At 40.7% G+C, this 19,762-nt stretch overlaps 1 pseudogene; it reads right to left on the bottom strand.

The window, feature by feature from the left end:
* Window positions 1-591: 591 nt before the first annotated feature.
* Window positions 592-16,398, bottom strand: LOC146821156 (uncharacterized; annotated as a pseudogene).
* Between the last annotated feature and the right edge of the window lie 3,364 nt (window positions 16,399-19,762).

Here is a 19,762-nt window from a genome sequence, read left to right as displayed (position 1 = left end):
TTGTACCAAATACCAATTAGCTCTGATTTGAAAATCCTGAAAAGGATTTTGATTCAGGTCTGCATTATAAAACTTAAGCAAACCAAACACAAAAATTCTCTAAATCTGGTCCTATTAATCTGATTATTTTCTCTTGCTTTGGAAAGATTACTTTTTTTTAAATTCGACAGTGAGAGGTAGACACCTGTATAAAATAAATCTGAGAAATGCTATTTTGGGCTAGGGTTGTGCTGCAGAAATACCACAAGCACCTTCATACAAAAGAAGTGGTCTGCAACAAAGTTCTACTTTGCATTCAGATAAGCTTAACAACGTGTGCTGCTACTCCCATACTCCTGACTCACTGGGACTTGCCTTGTTTTGAGGTACATATCATTATCTGAAGCTGTTTGGCTTGGTGACCAGTGGCAAAAGACTAAACAAAACAGTGCTTAAAGGAAAAATGTTCAAAGGGTATGTGTCAACATGTAATTTTATTTATCAAAAGCACATATTTGGCCCCATAGGGGCGAGGATACCAAACATGAGAAAAAAATCGAGGAAAAAAAAGGAGGGAAAAAAGGCCCGACTATTGCAACCAGAACAAATGGCTTAACAAAAACCAGCAACTTCGTTTTTTGATTCTAGATTCAGAGTTTTCTTTAGTCCTGTCCTAGCATTGCAAATCTTTATAGACAGCTTCCTTCTCATACTTCTGTTGTCCAGTGATGGCCAGCCGTTGGTCCTGCACACAGACATCATAAACTCTGGAAAAACAAATTAGCATACATCAGTGTCATGTTACCATCACTATTTTTGGTTTTTAATATGGCTGAGCTGCCTATCAAAAGTTTCAGTTCCATTATTTCAGATAGAGTGCCAGATGAGATATGGTTAGGGTTACAACGGTTCATAAGTGTAACATTAAGTGCACTTGGTCAAAGAAGCACAGGTGAGAGCAAGGCATTGATATAGAGGGGGGAAGAGGGTGAAGACAGAAAGTTTGTTTATGAACTTAAGAGTGAAGCAGCAAGTTGTGGATTCAGGAAATCTGTTGGAGTTTCAGGAAGAGGACAGAAATGTCCACCTTCAACCAATGTCTTAGCTTTTGTGCAATGGGAAGCCTGATGATAAAAGGCTGGGTCCCCTTCAAAACTTCAGATAAAAAACTTAGGGCAGCAGGAGTTGGCATGGCTCAGAGCAGGGGTACTTTTCTGTAGCTCAAAATCTGCACTAAATGTGAGAATTATAAAAGAGCTAATTTGACTGACAACAGAAATTAAACACAAAGCGCCACCATACAACTGTTGTTTAGCCCCTGGTACCTAATGACCGTTATAGCCCCAAGTAGCATTTTTTTAAAACAGTCGAAGAAACTAGCATAGTGAACAGAAATCAAAATTGGAGCTACAACCAAGTGCTAGGAACAGGACCAACTGATGTAATTATTAGGAGAGTTGAAGATGTCTAAATAAAAGCTGCGAGCACAGTTTTTTAGAAGTTCAGTTTGCTATCATGCCTTCATCCAGTTTGAGCCCCTCACCTGGACCTACAGATTCAGAAATAAAATCACAACTCAAGGCTTTTTGCCAGATTTGCATGCCATTTGTAGCACAAACTCAGCACAAATTGTTAATAAATTATAAGCCACCCCCATTGTTCTTCTTGCAGACATCTGTTGAGTAATGATGGAGTCATCATACGATTATATGATACAAGACCACATATGCAAAGCTTTAAAACAATGTATAATAATGAATTGTCACCATCCAAGATTGGTTGAATGTTAATTTGAACATTTGTAATATCTTACCAAATAATGCATCAACCTTCTCCTCATCAAGGACAGCTGTTCAAGCATGAGCCTTTGTTACACCTTTTGCAGATGCAAGTTCTTTTGGAGAAAAAAGTATTTCGCTGATACCATTGAGAAGAAAACCTGCACTGTCCCGAGCTGCCTTGGCTTCCTCCAAGAGTGTGTGCAATTTTCTCTTTGGAACAAGAACATCTCTGAACCAAGCATAGGATCGGAGGAACATGGCGGCCGGCGAGTAGCGGGTCGCGGAGGCTCCTGAGGGTCGGGAACAAGATGCGAGTCTAAGTATTCATGCTTGAAAAAACATTGCGCGCTGTATGATTCGTCAACCCTGGAATCTACTGTGATGCTTATTAGCCATTATTTAAGAGAAAACTAGGAAATATAATTGGAAGAAAACGAAAGTGTCTACGGGGTCCGTACCTAGGTTGGGTAGAGAGGAGAGGAGAGGAGAGGACACGGGTGGTCCAGTGATTTTTTTTTGAGCAGATTCTGCGGTTTCGGCAGCCCTTGTTGGTTTTTCTGTGGAGGCGGGAGCCTTTGTGGTTCTCGGCGTGTTCCTGCTGGCCTGGAGCCGATGATTGGAGGAGTCCCGGTTTTGCCAGGACATCAGGTTACCTGTTTCGTTGCAGGCGAGGTCGGTGGGGGGCTGCCGAGGTAAAGTGCGACCTTGGAGCCGCTTTGGGCACGAGCTGCACGGGAGCTACATCGTGGGAGGAGTGCTGTTTCTGTCCTTCCAGGGCAGGAGAGGCAGGGGCAGCACAGCCGGAAAAATGAATCAAGGTCAGTTTCAGACTAAGGTGGCGGCAGAGCAAGGAGGTGGGGGGGGTGTAAAGTTAGAGAGCGGTGCAGTGTTTCTGAAAGACCTTCTGAGCAAAAAGCAGAGGTTATACCAAAAGGGGGTATTAACCGTCATTGTATGTTAACAGATGCAACAAATTCGGGCTGGAGGCAATGTAGGTACTCCTTAAGGAGTGCTAAATTAAAATCGCATATGGTTGATTATCCAGCAGATGCAGATTCAAAAACTGCAGAAAAGGTGGGAAATCATCATTTTAAACGGAATAAGAATCCGACAGTTCAAAACAAAACTGTAAAAGACAAAAATCCGGCGAAATTGGCAAGTTCTAAGAAGAAAAAGCACTGCTTCTTCTAGAGACCCCCACAAGTTAACACCCTCTCTAAAAAGCTATTTTAAAATAGCTCCCACTACTTTAGTATTAAGCCACTAGATCGGTTGGTCAGCTTAGATAAATTAGACCAAAACGCCCTATTGTCTAACTTTCCTATTGACAACAGATACTCTCCTTTATTGGACGAGGTTGAAGTATCAGCATTGAAGATGGTTGATAAAATCAATAAACCTGAAAATATGGTGGAGGTGGAGGTGGAGGCTGACCTGATTAGTTCAGAAAAATCTACAGAGTTATCTTTAAACGCGCACTATTGCAAGGGCAGCGTTGTAGCTTCGCTGCCTCCAACGCGCAGGTCTCGTCCTTTCGGCTATATCAGTGCTGATGACGCGACCGCGCAGCAGCACTCTCTAGAGCCGGTATTTTGATAAAAGCAAGCAATTGTATTTTATTGTGTTACTTTGTGGGGTGCAGGAGCTGTGTTCAATGCTCCTTGCGGGGGTTTTAATCATTTTAAAAAGAAAGTTTACTTTGCTTATTTGAACCTAGCACTCGCCACTTTAAACGCGCACTATAGCAAGGGCAGCATTCTAGCTTCGCTGCCTCCAATGCGCAGGTCACGTCCTCTCTGCTATATCAGTGCCGATGACGCGCGCAAGTCAAGCCCGTCTGCGCCCGTCCACGCCTGGCCTGGCCCAGGGGCCAGGATCCCTGGGGTACCAGCCAAAAACCCAACAAGGAGTTTAAGACTTATCGGGCCATATGTAGAAAGCAAAATTGCGATCGCAAACGCCGAAATTCGCCGAATTTCGGCGTTTGCGATCGCAATTTTGCTAAGTGGGATGTAGGAAGGAAAATCTGCATGCAAAATAAGGAATCGCAAAATTTGCGATTCCTTATTTTGCAAATGCATTTAAGGAATCCCAAATAGCGATTCCTTAAATGCAATGTAGAAAGCACCCAAGTTGTGCTATTTTGGCTTAAGGAATCGCAAATTACCACCAACTTCAGGTTGATGGTAATTTGCGATTTCTTTCAATAATGCAGTTTTTTGCATTATTCAAAGTGCCATGTGGCACACATACATGCCCTTAGGGCATGTATGTGCGCCACATGTGCACCCTTGCTCATTACAGGGGTGCAAAAGGGTGTCATGTTGACACCCTTGCACCCTTGAAATTGCATTCTCAATTTGCGATTCTCTAATTGAGAATCGCAAATTGAAAATGTCTTCCTATTCATTCCTATGGGCCTTTTAGCCCATAGGAATGAATGGCAAGGCATTCCTTATTTGCGATTCTCAATTAGAGAATCGCAAATAAGGAATAGGTGGGATTCGCAAACAAAATTGCTAATCCTACCTACATAGCATTTTGCTATTCTCTAATTGCAATTCCCTCAAAATTGCAATTAGAGAATCGCAAAACACAGCCTACCTACATATGGCCCATAGACCCAAAACGCTTAATCAGTGTGCTCATACAATGGAACCTGATAAATATATTTTACAAGTGCTCTTCATGCAATTATAAACTACGTGTGACTCCTAACGTCTCGGAGGGACATATTGGCACTAATAATGTTAAAATGTTGCTTTTGAATTGTCGCTCTCTAGCCAAACATGCAGAGGAAATCTGTGTACTGTTGGATAAAGAAAGGCCTGACTTACTTTTCTTGACAGAAACCTGGCTGAATGAAGAGGGGGGTCCAGGGATTCTTCAAGCATTGCCTTCAGGCTATATTATATCTAGGCTTGACAGGACCACAGGCAGAGGTGGGGGCCTAGCTATCATTTATAAGGACAGCTTTAAATGTCGCACCACATCTAGTCCATTACTTAACTGTGAAAGCATCTTTTTTACGATCAGTTTATCACAGACTAATACGTTTTCAGGCATTTTAGTCTACCGCCCTCCTGGCCCGGCAGGCAATTTTTGTAAACATCTTTTTGACAATGTTGCAAGTCTGGCCAGCTCGCTTCCTAATTTCATGCTTCTTGGAGATTTTAATCTTCACTTTGATGAGGTCTCTCTCCCACTAGTAGTAGAGATTACCGAAGGTCTTGGAATATTTGATTTAAAACAACTGAGTAACAATCCTACTCACATTAAAGGACATACTCTTGACTCCATCTTTTCTAACGTTTCTAACCTAACGGTGGCCGACCCGATTCCCCTTCCTTGGTCGGACCACTTCCTGATCTCCTTCTCATGGAAAATTCAAGAGACTGATCCTTGGGTAAAGAAAAGTACCAGGTCAGTACGACCTTGGGCAAAATTGTCACACCACTCTTGGATGAGGCATCTAGAAGAATCAGTCCCCAGAGTAGATTCTAATCCAGCAACTGCCAACGATCAGCTTAATAAATGGTTAGAATCATCATTGGATATGGCTTTACCCAAAAAACGTATGCACAAAAAAAGAGGGGGCACCATAATTTATGGTATACACCCAAGCTACGCACTCTTAGACAAACCTCCAAGCAGCTAGAACGGCGCTGGAGGAAAGCTCCGACAGTTGACAGGAAAGCGGACTATAGAACCGCAATCAGAAGCCATAAGGATGAAATAAAATTAGCTAAATCCGCTTTTTACGAAAGAGAAATTCTTTTAGCTGAAAATCGCCCCGTGAAATTTTTAAAATTGCCAAATCTTTTTATCCCCCCCCCCAGCATTGATAAGGACATTCTCCAACGATGTCATCTAATTGCTAAATTTTTTAACAAAAAAAACCAAGCTATTTATCAAGCGTTCCCTGTGGTCTCAGAATCACAGGTAAAGCCCCCTGTACGCTCTGCTATCAACTAGAGACTATTCCCCCTATAAATTTGACTATTCTTCAGAATATTTTTAACCAAGTTAAATCTGGGGCTCCTTCAGACGTTGCCCCCCTAATATCCTAAACCGAGTTTTTGAAACCGTTGCTCCGATTGTTCTTAAAGTAATTAATACCTCCTTAGAATCAGGCTCTGTGCCCCTTTTGTGGAAACAAGCTATGGTCAGAGCCTTAATAAAGAAACCCAACCTGGATCCTGAGACATTGTCGAATTATCGTCCTATTTCACTATTGCCGGGCATTGGCAAACTGGCAGAGAAATATGTTAACACTACGATTTCATCCTTCTTGGAAAATAACAGCTGCCTCCACCAGACTCAGACGGGCTTTAGAGCTCAACAAAGTACGGAAACAGCTTTGTTAGTTGTGACGGAAAGTTTAAGAAGAATCACGGATAATGGAGGCTGTGCGGCATTGATTCTGATCGTTCTCAGCGCAGCCTTTGATACCGTGAACCATCAGCTTCTAATTCAAAGGCTCAAGGGCCTTGGAATTACTGGTATGGCAGTAAAGTGGCTACAGTCCTATCTTGAGGACCGCTCATTTGTGGTCTTTGATGGAAATGTTTCTTCTGAGCTACTGCCTCTTGGCTGTGGGGTCCCTCAGGGTTCGTCCCTGAGCCCCGCTCTTTTTAATGTGTACATGAGTCCCCTAGCTGAATTGGTAATCCCTCATGGCATTCAGATCATTACTTACGCAGACGATACCCAGCTAGTAGTATCATTCAGTCAAGAAAATATGTCTGCTCCTAGTCTTGCGCTTTGTCTGCAAGAAGTGTCAAGATGGATGGATGCCTCTTACCTAAAACTCAACGGGGACAAGACGGAGCTTTTGTTCTGGGAAATTGTTCCCCATCCACCATAGCTCCCTTCTGGCCTAACTGTCTTGACCCCCCTCCGATTCCAAAAACAGAAATTAAGAGTTTGGTAGTTTGGCTAGACCATGATTTGAACTTTACGAAGCAAGCGAGTAAGGTGGCTGCTGGCTGCTTTGGATTGCTCAGAATATTAAGGAAGATTCTTCATTTACTCCCACTTACTGTTAGAAGAACAGTAGTCCAGGCACTTATTCTGTCGCGCCTGGACAATGCAAACGTTCTGTATCTCGGAGCCCTTCTGGCGGCCATTAATAGACTCCAGGTCAATCAGAACTGTGCAGCATGACTATTCACCAATTCTGCTAGGTGGATGTCTGCCAAACCTTCTCTTGCATTACTTCACTGGCTGCCGGTTCCCCAAAGGATTAATTTTAAAGCCTTATGTATTGCTCACAAGGCTCTTTCTAACAAGGGCCCCCGAGTTGTCAGATCTCTTATTCAGCCTTATCGTCCGGCTAGATCTTTGAGATCAGAAAATAAACATCTTGTCCTAGTCCCCGCTATAAAACGAATGCGTAGTGGAGGACGATGCTTTGGTTACAATGCTGCGAAGCTTTGGAATAGCCTACCATTGACCATTCGATCTGAATCCAACTATGTTCTGTTTCGTAAATGTTTAAAGACTTTTCTGTTTCCGTAATTCTTGTACAAGCTCTGGGAGTTGCTATAGCGCTGGGATGCTCTAGGGTAGCCATGCGCTTTATAAATGCCCTTTCAATTCAATTCAATCTACAGAACAACTCCAAAACAGTATTGATCTAAAGGAGAACGCCAGTATTAGCTCTCAAGCCCCCGGATTATTATATGAAGATTCTGGAAAATTTGGGGAGAAAATGTATCGAGCTCCATGTGCGATATGTTACAAGCCCTTGTTAAAGAGATGGAGAGATTTGCCATCTCGAAGGGGAATCAAGTGGACATTAAAAACTCATGTGAAAAGTTAGAAGTTAAAATCGATTCACTTGCTACTAGAACAATGGCACTAGAATTATCTGTAACCGAGCTAACAAATCAGGTGGAAGAAAATAAAAAGACTATAGTGGCTTTAAAGTGAAGAGATCTAGAGACACAAGATAAGTTAGAATCATTAGAAAATTCTCAGAGGAGAAACAATATACATTTACTCAAAGTTCCGGAAGGAGTAGAAGGAAGTAATATATAAGAGTACGTGGCAAAACTAATAAAGAAAGCAACACAGATTGAGTGCTCAGAAGAGGCTTTAATGGCGGATATTCAGAGGGTACATAAGGATCCCTTTAGGCTCAATCCTAATAAAAAAAGGCCAAGGAAAGTTTTGGTGCATTTTTTGACGTACACTCTGAAAGGGGAAATTCTTAATAAGGCACTAAAATTAAATTCTTTGGTTGTGGATGATATAACTTTTCAGATTTGATCAGGTGTTTCTGCAATCACGGCCTCACGGCAATGGGAGTTGGGGAAATTGTTGGAACCATTAAAAAAAGTGGGTGCCACTGCACAACAAAAATTCTCAGCCTCATTGAAAGTAATGCACAATAATAGCATGAGGACTTTTAGAAGAGTTGATGAAGCTGTATACTTTTTACAGTGCAATTCAGGGGAAGATAAAGGAAAAGTAAAAAGAATAATACTTAGCCTATGAATGAATGTAAGAATTTAAATAACTAAGTTCCTGACCCCAGAAGAGGTGCCCCATAGGCCTAGGGAGTGGCCGTGTAGGAGATAAAGGGGGGTTCTTCGAAGGGGGGAATCACATGAAAAGGGGTGGGCGGAGCACTGGGTGGGGAGCAGCGGGAAAAATGAAAAAAAAAATAGTTTAGGTCCAAATCGCCAATTTATTATAACAGTTTTAGAAGGATGAGTAACCAAAGAAATGGCCGGCCCTAAGGTTGATCAGAATGTTAAGTTGAAGGTGCTTTCCTTGAATCTCAATGGTTTGAGGTCAAAATATAGAATGGAAAAAATATTCCAATACCTAAGAGACGTTCCAGAGCAGATTCTCATTCTGCAAGAAACTAATTTGTTAGAGGATGAGTTGAGATCTCTTTTGTCGACCTAGAAAATGGATCCAAACTGTTTGTACTTCTCAGAAACATCCTACTAAAGGAGTTACTATCATTTTTTTTTAAAAACCAGCTATATCCCTTGAGTATAGTACGGTGGATAAAATGGGGAGGTAGGCTATCGCTGGGATTAAATGCCATTCATCTAAGTTTACAGTGGCAGGATATTATCGACCAAATACGGATGATCCAGGACCTTTCTCCAGTCTGTTGTCTGAGTTATTGAAATACACAGACCCGTTAGTCTTGGCTGGTGATTTTAATGCTGTCCTGGATCCGACTCTTGATAAATCACAGAGTAGTAGAGCCATTGTAAATCATAAAACGGCAGCTTTGATTTGAAATACAATGAAACAATTTGCATGGTACGATGTGTGGAGAAACAAGATGGGTAAGAAAAGAGGATATACTTTTCATAATAAAAAATACAATCACAAATCTAGGATAGATTACTTTCTGTTGTGTTTACCATTAAAGAAATGGGTGCAGGCTATTACTCATGTTGGGGAACATCGTTCCGATCATTCTGTCTCTCTAACTCTTAGCATTCCAGCTAGGTTATCCCCCAGAAGATGGACGTAAGAGCGTGCCATCTTTCTGGAGGAAGAAGTAATTGAGAGTTTAAGATCAGAAACAGAGGCTTTTTTTCAAATAAATATGGGTAGCGCCCAATTCACATAGTTTGGGATGTGTATAAATGTTTTCTTAGGGGTGTAATTACATCTATACAGTTTGTTAGACAACAAAAATATAAGGAGGAAATTGACAGAATAGAAAAAGAAATACAAGTAAGTGAGAATTATATCAACTCACACCAACTTTCCTTGTTAGATAATAAAATGCTAACCAGCATACAATCGTAAAGATCAGACTTAAGAGCAATTCTCGAGTCAAGACTGAAAAGGAAATGGGAAGCCAGCAAAATAGCCCACTTCGAATATGGAGAAAATTGTGGGAAACTCCTGGCATGGAAGTCTAAACAAGATCTGGCCAGAGGAATAATTAGGGAATTGAATTCTTCCACTCCAGGAGTTACACTTGATTCCCCAGATGAGATTGAAAAGGCTCCTCAATCTCATTTTGAAGAAGTATATCGTGAAGATTGCAAGGTTCAAATAGAAGAGATAGAAGCCTGGCTGGGCCACACCTCTATTAAAGAGATTCCTGATGATAATTCACGGAATATGGATTTACCGATCTCGGAGACTGAGATTGGGAGAATCATGGACTCGGGTAAATCCGGGAAAGCCGCAGGCCCGGATGGGTTACCTGCAGAATTGTATAAACTTTTAAGAGAGGTCCTCACTCCGGTTTTGAGGTTATTATTTGCCCATGTATTTGAAAAAGGGGGAGCCCTTCCTCCGTCATGGAATGAAGCTACTGTCTCCCTAATTCTTAAACCTTCTAAATCAACAAGATCTTGTGATTACTATCGACCCATCTCTCTGCTCAATAATGATTATAAAATCTTTGCAAAAATATTGGCAGAGAGGTTGAATGGGGTAACGGAGTGTCTTTTGCATAGGGATCAAAGGGGTTTTGTTAAAGGTAGAGGAATATTTGATCTAATTTATAACTTGATTGGAGCATTAGATCTAGCCACTATATATAAACTCCCCTTAGTCATAATAGTGATATACGCTACAAAAGCTTTCGATAGTTAATTGGGTTTATTTACAATTTATATTAAAAAAATATAATTTAGGAAATAACTTTTGTAGATCTGTCTCTTTGCTATATAAGGCACCAATGGCAAGAATTTTAGTGAATGGGATGCTTTCTGCTTCGGTTAAGATTCAAAGAGGCACTAGGCCTATGCTTTTTAATCTATATATTGAGCCTCCTCTAGCTGAGAAAATTAGACAGAACCCAGATATACAATCTTTCAGTTTTAAGGGATGGGATAAAAAAGTGGCCTTATACTCTGACGATTTAATGGTTTTTACTCCGGACCCAAACATTTCAATCCCATTAATATATGATGAAGCAAGAAAGTTTGGGAAGATATCAGGATATGAAATTAACGCCACAAAAACTGAATGTATGGTATGGAATGTGAGTACTTGTGTGTACCCGATAAAGAAGGTAATTAGATACTTGGATATTCTAATATCTCAAAATATTGATGAGATTCCAGAATTAAATCTTCAAAAGATTACTAAGGAAATAGAAAATTCCTTGTCAGGATGGGCGTACTTGCCATTAACTTTGATAGGCAGAGTAAATTTAATAAAAATGATGCTTTTGCCAAAGTTAATTTTCCTATTTCAGAACATCCCTTTGTCTTTTAATGAAAAAAGCTTAAGATCTCTTCAGCCATAATTTAATTCCTTTATTTGGGCCTCAAAAGTGATTAGAATATCATGGAAAAAGTTAGGTTGGAAAAAGAATAAGGGGGGGGGCTATGCCTACCAGATTTAGTTCTCTATGCTAGGGCTTTTTCCTTGAGGGCAGGAAAATTACTTTTGGATACTCCGGATGACTCCAATGTAGGACTGATGTTTAATGTGATGCATTTAGACATTGATAATAGAAGTCAAGGTTTTCTATACAAATATGGGGACCCGAGATTTAAAAAAAAAAGTCGGATTAAAAGTTTTACGGGTATTTGCCGCCATATGGGCAAAGATCAGAAAAATTCAGAAGATTAGTTATTTTTGTGCCTTTGCTCCCATTTGGAACGCTCCGGGCTCACCGGGATGGACTAAAGATTCTATGTCGTCTCCCCTGATAGATGCTGGTCTTCGATGTTGGGGTCAATTAGTATCAGGAGAATCTTTATCATGGCAAGATGTTTGTATGCTTACGGAGAACAGACTTTCAAAGTTTAAGTATTGGCAATTAAGAAGCTGGCATCAGAATTGCGGGTTTGAGGTGGGCAGAGAAAATGAATTAGAAAATGCACTTTGGAAAAAAATTGGGAAAAAGGAGATATTGACTTATTATTGGTTAATGCTGGACCTGGAGGAAGGAGAATTCAATTTACAGACGGAGTTATGGGGAGAGTGCTTGCCTGGCGTTCCGTTGAATGATATATGGCAAGTATCCCATGACATCTTGTATACTACGGAGCAGCCTGCATATCTGAGAAGGAACCATATTTTTTCTGTTCAGTGTATTGGTCTTCTCACAAGTTTTCGAAGTTCTCAAAAGGTCCAGCTCCAAATTGTCCAAAATGTCTCCTTGCTGAAGCAGATGATATTCATATGTTCTTGAATTGCCCTAAGTCACACCATTTTTGGGAGGAGCTTAATAAAGGTATTGGAGAAGTATTGGGTCTGGACATTCAGGTAAGCCCTTTTTTAGTATTTTTTGGTATTTTACCAGAATATAAGTTGCTCTCTAGATGGGAAAATTAGTTGTGTGTATTTGATTTTGTTGGCAAGAAGAGAAATTTGTAAAAAGTGGATAAGAGATGTATCCCCGATATTTTTAGATTGGGTTATTTCCATTAGGTATACAATGAGATTAGATAGAGTTAAATTGGAGAGACAAATCATGAATAACAATAGGAACAATAGTTTTGATTTTTGGGAACCGTGTCAGTCTTGGTTGGGTAATCGTGATTGATGAAGACACGGGTCCAATGATTAAGCCTTTACACTATAAATAATTTACCTCCTTGGTTCTGTAGGGTGTCCAGGATACAGAACTTATATATTTATATTGAGGTTTTGTGTAAAGCATCTCCAATTGATTACAGAGCGCTCCAATTGGTGCTGTCTAAGAGGGAGGCCATAGGAGTGATTCTACCAGCTCTGATCTATCTATTGGCGAATGAGGACTTAAAAAAAAGAAGAAAAAAAAACAACATCGCTGAACTGTGAAGGATCATTTGAGTCCTTCACCAACTGCTGCATATCAGTCTGCAAAAGTAACACAACCATTAACTATTTGCCATCATGTTAGGTTACATTCCAAACAATATATATATATATAGATATTATCTACTGGCGGTCGCCAGTAGATAGTTATAGTTAGGACCGTGTTTCCATAGGAAATCCTCAACATTCTATTTGGAATAACTTTGGCGCCGGTTGACGAATCCTCGCGAAATTTTCAAAACAGGTGGGGCGCTCCGCTCCTACCCTGAAAGTCTCGGGGGGATTCGTCAAGCGGGGGCTGAGAAAAAAGGGGGGTCCCAAAACACGTTTTCCCCATGCATTTTCCTATAGGACCTTTAGTCCGAGCTACAGCCCGAACGGCTGAACAGAATTACTTGAAATTTGGCAGAGAGGTAGTCCCCAGGTCAGAGATGTGCCTTTTGCAGGTCTGGTGTAAATCTGTTCAGTAGGTCCTGAGAAAATAGCATTTAAATCAATATATATATCTATAGGCGCGCTCCGTGCGCTTACGGTAAGCTTACCGTGCGCGAGCTCAATTCTGATTGGTGGTTACATGACTGTAAACATTTGAATCGGTCGAAATCAGAAAGTGTCAGCCGCCATTTTCTGTCTCTCGCACTGAAAAACAAAGGTGGATAACGTGAAAAGGGGGCAACGGAGAGAGTTGCAGACCCCCTAGCGTTTGTCAGGGCGTCCACGAAGGACCAAAAAGTACGAAAAATACATTTAATATTTTTTTTTAAAAATCGCGGAGTGCGCGTACGGTAAGCCTACCGTACGCGCACGGCAAAAAAAAAAAAAAAAAAAAACGAAATAACAATCACATTTATTAAATAAATTGAAGGACCCGCAAGGGAAAAAAAAATATTGTTACTGTGTAAAAAAAGGCAAGGCGCGCACGGTATGAACTGCGCAACGTGGGCGCTCGGTACGCCAAGCGCACCGAGTGCCCACAGCGCGCGCACGGTGCGCGAAGGGTGTGCGCACGGTGAAAAACCAGAAAAAAAATAAAAAATAAATACATAACTTAGCATTTAAAAAACCGTACAAATTCACTGAAAAAACCATAGGTTTCACACATGTTATAGTTAGCTGTACATTTCACTCGTAAAAAACCAATGAAATTCCACGTTATAGTTAGATCAGGTAACTATAACTTGCGCGACCGCAATCCACAATGTGTCATTTCAGATGTCATCATTGATGTGATGAGTGATGTCACTGACCATATCATGAGTGATGTAATATGTGACGTCATCAGCAGTTTATTGTGGGCGCGCAAGTTATAGTTACCTGATCTAACTATAACCTGGAATTTCATTGGTTTTTTACGAGTGAAATGTACAGCTAACTATAACGTGTGAAACCTATGGTTTTTTAAGTGAATATATATATAGATATATAGATATATAGATATATAGATATATAGATATAGATATATAGATATATAGATATATATATAGATAGTGCTTTTTTGATTTGGCATCTATACACGGCTAACAATGTGATATTTGCTAGGTTAGCTCCAGGAGTATAAACCAGCCATATTTCAAAACATTGCATGCAGAAAGATTTCAAAGTAGTCATGCAGCAAATCTACAAGGTTTGTCCTATATAAACTTTAACTGTGCTAAAGAGTAGCAAAGAAAACAAGTACCTTTTGTACAGTGAATGATCGACTGCATATTTTTGAAGCTGCTGTATCTGTTAAGTTCCTTGAGTTGCTCAAAGCAGACATGGCAGCTTGCAAATACTCTATAGCCAACTCTCTATTGCAAGTGCAACTGTGCTGCAATCAAATAAAAACAGTTGTTAAAGGCAGTAGAGAAATACAATATTCACATAACAAGAATACTTTTGGCAATGCATGTGTTTTGGTGGAAAAAAGGATTATTAATGGGAATTTGTTGCAGTTTACGTGGGAAGGTAGAATATCAAGCACGCACCTTTTTAAGTGTTTGTTTTCAGCTTGTAACCGTACACACTCCTCATTCAGACAGGAACCAGGGCCAACAGGATAGCTTTCATTTTGATTAATTATCGCCAAGGAGGTATATACCATTTTCTTAGAGGAAGCAAATCATAATTAGGCCATACAAGTGGAAATGCAATTTCGTAGGTACCTTAAAAAAAAAAAAACATTACCCCAGTGTTGAATGATGGACTTTCCTCCGTCATCAAATTAAATGATTCTTCATTGTCCTGAGGGTGGGAAAAAGAAAAGAAACCATTAGGCCCTCATTTATACTGATCATGTCAAACAGTTTTCCATTTGTTTATTCATATTTCAACAGGTAGGTATATGTGCCTTATTGTTGAGGGAATGAATGCACCATATTAATTCTATGTTTTAATAAGTATCTATGCTGTTTGCAGAGATAACAGGTAGAAGTTGTGGTTTTGGCACCAAAAGGCATGTTACGTTAACCAAGGAAAAAAGGCTGGCATACAGGCTTCACAATATGCACATGTGTATAATGGCAGCACTCATTCAGCTCTGCTTACATTATGGTCAAAGCTTTTGTTGCTTGCAAACGGGTCATCATGGAAAGGGGTACGGTTCACACCCACAGGTGTTACTGCAGATGGAAAGTCACTGTAGGCCAGGCTGTGTGACTGTGAGCTACAAAACTTTGTGGTGTCAAAGGTACCATAAATTTGGGATCCTGTTTGCAGGGTCTAGTAGGTGTTACTGCATTGCTCGAAACAGCCAGCTCTTGTGTAGGAAATAGTTTTTTTGGTATTAACTGGTGACGTGGAGAAAATGAGGCTTGTTTTTGTCCATGATATTTTGATTTAAGTGGGGACTCCAAAACAAGTTCATTTTCACATTCTACTGAATCATTTTTACTTGTGGATTTTGGCTGAAGGACCCTAGCCATCCCTGCTAAAAGGGCCAGGTTTTCAAGTTTCTGCAAATTCATCGCATCACCAGGCCGAGAAGCGGTACTTTCGGCATGAGCTTGGTTACCAACTCTTATATAATCCAGTCCATTCTGCTTGGCTTTTTTGTCCTTGCATCTTTTCTCTGCAATTTCTTCCTCTTGGAGTTCACGTAACACCCTCTTAAGTCTTCCAGCGCTTCCCCGACTGCGACAGTCCATTATCAACTGCTTTTCCTCCTGTGCCCTTTGAAGTAACACCTGTTTTAGACCCTCTGTTGTTCCAGAATAGCTTGCAAATAAGTCTTCAATAATATTTTGAATCGTAAGACACTGTTTCTTCACTAAAAAAAACGAGAAAAAAAATATTTATATATAAACTTCAAAACCGAGAACACATTGATCACTTGCAATATATCTTCACGCGTTATCCAGAATATATAAATAAACAGGTATTGATATTAAAGGACAAATGTACAATCTATCCATAACAAAGTAAGTTTTCCTTATTAGACAGTACAGGTTGTAAGCCTGAACTTTAACCTCCTGAAAAAAGTTGCTTAAATAAAAGTTTATCCACAAATGGCTGCCTTATAGTAGGGCCAAGCTAAACGTTTCAGCCCTTTTCATAAGTGTTACATTTGTTTCTGGCATATGTGAGGACATGGATGTTCATTTTTACTGTCAATTATTGGATTAATTTATTCTCAAATGTAGGTTTATAATGAATCAGGTTGGTAATTTGTGCCATTATCCTGCAGTTGCAAACTTAATATAAAGCTTTTCTTATTGTGCTTACCAGATGATTGGAAAAGAATCATAGCTTTAAAATCTCTCTCTTCGGTGATTGGCCGACCAGTTTCATCTATATTTTCGACCAGCCATTTACAATGAACTTCACTGGGATTGTCCGAAAGCAGAAAGTCACCATCTTTTCTAACACGCACAGAACGATCGCAAGTGAAAAATAGGACGTTGAATGAAACCATGATTCTGTCCTGCTAGATATAAAAATCAGGAATTAGTTTGTGTCTGGTTTAAGTTTCAGAGGTATAATACAAAGCATATCAAACTGATTCACTGATTATTTAATTTGAGAAAAGGGTCCCAAAAAGTACACTGACCTGGTGCAATTTACATCTAATATGCATAGATTTTGGACTACAAAGAAGTGTTTTAGCATCCAATGAAGGCCATTGAGGAAATTGCATGATAATCCAGTATGTGCTAAAGGGATTACAATTCATGATATAATGGTAGGCAGATCCCTATGGAGCTGCAATAATCTGACTCATTGCCAGCATGCAGAAAGCAATGAAATTAATGGTGTTTGGTAGCGCAATACAGCTGTGCACAGCTTAAACCATGCCCCATCTCATCCATTCTATCACATGCTTCTAAGAGTAGAAAGAGACCAGTGTGAGCCCTACAGGACTACGGGAAAAAACTTCTGATGCTGTTTGCTGGGGAAACAAGCATTGGCATAGCCAATAGGTCTCGCCTTTGGGACCTTATACGTTTTTAGTTAGGCTTTACATTAGTGTGTGTGGAAGTTTTAACACATTTATTAAGCATATTTATAGAAGTGAATTGCGAAGTACTTATGAAAATTGTTATTTTGTACAAGTAAACCGCAGGGTATATATGTATAATATTAATAACAGGGTAGCAAATTAAAGTGGCAGAGAACAGAACAGAAGTATTGGGATGGTATAAACACAGGGCAACAGCAGCTGGTATAAAATGTTTATGAACAAAGTTAGGGCAACGCGCTATTCTTGTTGAAAGCCCCACCCTAACATGCCGCATATTTCAGAACAGCTTAAGGGAAATTGCAACTGTGTAAAACGGCATCAATACCACCAAAAACATGGCTCCTCATTACAAGGGGCCCGGTCTGAGGACTGCCTGCTCTCTTTTGAAAGGCCCTGTGCTGGCAAGAATCGGGGTTCACCCTGGCCTGCAGGCTCCCCCTCACTAAAAAACAACTAAAAACGAACTGGCACTTTACTGAAGCCCAAAATCTGTATCTTACATGCAGTGGAATTTTGCTGCTTCTGTCCATTAGTTTGGACATTGAACGCAACATTACATATGAAACAAACACTGACTATTGGCTTTGTCAATGGTTTTAGGTTGCTGAAGATAAATGAGCAACTATCACTGTGCTGTATATAAGGTTGAACATGTTGCGTGTTTTCACATGGGGAAGCTGTGGCCTACGGTTAGAGCAGGCAACCTTCTAGTACAGCAAGCTGTGGAATGTCTTTCATAAGTCACTGCATCAATGGAAATGTCACATTAGCAATGTGAATACTTGGCAGCTATGATATTAACCACCTGCGCTACCTCACACAAATGAAACCTGCCACTAGATGAAACTCCCATCTCTCTCCAGCAGGTAAAGAGTTTACTTGACACTGTGTGTTACCCGAAAACTGCTCAATATACAAGGAACATTGTAGTATTTTTAACACCTCTGTACTGCTACAAAACTGCAAAACAAAAGTCCCATTACTGAAGAGAAGAGTATTTTTGAAGTGCAGACCCATTTAAAACACTTCCCCTTTTACTGTGCCGGTTTGTCCCTGTGTCAAAGGACAAGGCCAGAGCCTGCAACCCACTCCCTTTACACATACCAGAGAAAGCCCCATAGCAGCCAAGGTTTCAGACTGCTATGTGTGACGTTTCATATTTTCAGTGAAATTATGAATGACATTTCAATGACAATGAGTGACACCTTCACAAGAGTAACATTAAGCAATGAAGACGAGGGAAACACGCTGGGGTTGAATAAAAAAATGCAACATAAATGAGTAGAAATGTTTTTTTCAAACCTGCAGGGAGCAGCACGCGCACTTCAATCTATTGATGTGCTATTAAAGAGATTGATATAGTGCTACTAATTAATGAATTTTGAGACTATGGAATTGCATCCCCTTTTTTTTTGTAGGCACCTCTTATAAAAGTGATATTGTAATGTTGGTTGGGTAACTATCATTCAGAGAGCACCTAGTGCTGGACAGAAGCTCTCTACCACTTTTTCCTTGATCTACTAACCTTCATTGCTCTACAGTGCTGGCTTTTCACATAATACATAATTTCATTGCCCATCATAGAAACATTCTCACAGTGCTTACCAGTAAAAAATGTTCACACTGCCCTGGAGTGCCAGTTTGTCATGACAGCAGCTAGTGCCATCATGGCAAGATTCCATACTTACACTCCAGTGCCAGCTTCTCACACTGTCCACCACTGAAAGCTCCTCACACTGACCACCACTGAAAGCTCCTCACACTGTCCACCACTGAAAGCTCCTCACACTGTCCACCACTGAAAGCTTCTCACAATGTCAAGCATGACCCAGTATCAGAGGCCAAGCAGTGCTACCTTTTCACATTGCCCACCGCTGGCCATTCCTCACACACCCAGCAGTGGCAGCGTCTCTCATTACACACCAATCACTATGCCTCAAACTGCCCACAGGAGCCTACTTAAGTAACCCTGAACTGTACTTTACGTCTCTGATACTGCCTATTGGTGGGAGTTTTTCACCTTGATCACCAGTGCTGCTCCCTAAACCACTTTACTGTGCAAAACTCAACAGACATGAGGCTCTCACTCTGCCACCCAGTGACAGTTTCTTTCTTGATCTTCTAGTGGCAATTTATCACACCTTCTGTCAGAAGCATCTTTTCACACTGATCACCAGTGCCCCCAAGTAGCAGTATATCACACTACTCATCTGTAGTGTACCAGCTCCACACAAGGCCTCAGCTAATCACATAATCAGTCACTGCACTCTACTCATGCTACCAAAAGAGCTCAGTTAGATAAAAGCTTGCTACAGATATCTGCTTGACATGCAACCGCCTCAGTCTTCAATCTTTTTGACAGCGCCTAGACATGACGGTACCTTGCAGGCACTCAAACCACCAGAGTCAGCCACTCGCACGAGGCCGTCAAGTTATCTTCTCGTAGTGTCAGCTTCTTACAGAGCCCCTGGGCCATCGCATAGAACTGCCCAGGAGTACTTTCCATAATTATGATACTCAGGTCAGGGTTCTCACACTGCATAGTGGTAGTGCCATCTTCACACACTCCTGAACACTTCCAGCTTCCTAAAATATCCTCATTTGCCAGCTTCTCGCAAGGGAAGAGCTGCAAGTTAATTCCAGGGCAGGATCTCCTGGGTAGGAGCCTGCAAAGCCCCCTTACCTTGGTCTAGCCCCAACTGAAGAAGCAGGTGCTTGTCATCTGAGGTTTCATGCACCTGAACAGTACCTACGGGGCCCATTGTAAAACTCTATGCAATGCCAAATGTGGTAAAAATATCCATCAATCTGGTTACCT

This window comes from Triturus cristatus, chromosome 6 (assembly GCF_964204655.1).
Source record: "Triturus cristatus chromosome 6, aTriCri1.1, whole genome shotgun sequence".
NCBI classification, from domain to species: domain Eukaryota; kingdom Metazoa; phylum Chordata; class Amphibia; order Caudata; family Salamandridae; genus Triturus; species Triturus cristatus.
Note: the sequence above shows the minus strand (reverse complement) of the source record. Positions and strands in the feature narration are given on the sequence as shown.